The sequence below is a fragment of the Eptesicus fuscus genome, chromosome 9 (assembly GCF_027574615.1).
Source record: "Eptesicus fuscus isolate TK198812 chromosome 9, DD_ASM_mEF_20220401, whole genome shotgun sequence".
Lineage (NCBI taxonomy): Eukaryota > Metazoa > Chordata > Mammalia > Chiroptera > Vespertilionidae > Eptesicus > Eptesicus fuscus.
In genome coordinates, this window is record NC_072481.1 from 33968937 (window position 1) to 33969167 (window position 231).

A 231-nucleotide genomic window follows, 5' to 3' on the forward strand; every position below is an offset into this window, starting at 1 on the left:
GAAAGAGACAGACTATAAACACAAAAATAAGTTAAAAATATATGTCAGAAGATGGTCAGAGCTATAGCGAAGGGTGAGGACTGGAATACGTTGAGATGCCACTGGGAAGGCGACCCTTGGGCATAAAAGGCCCCTGGCAGCTCTAACGTTCTGCCCGCTGGAGCCCATTGTGACAGTGTCTCTGGGTTCTAGAGTGCAGGCCCGGGGGGCAGGAGAAGGCCTGAGAAGGAG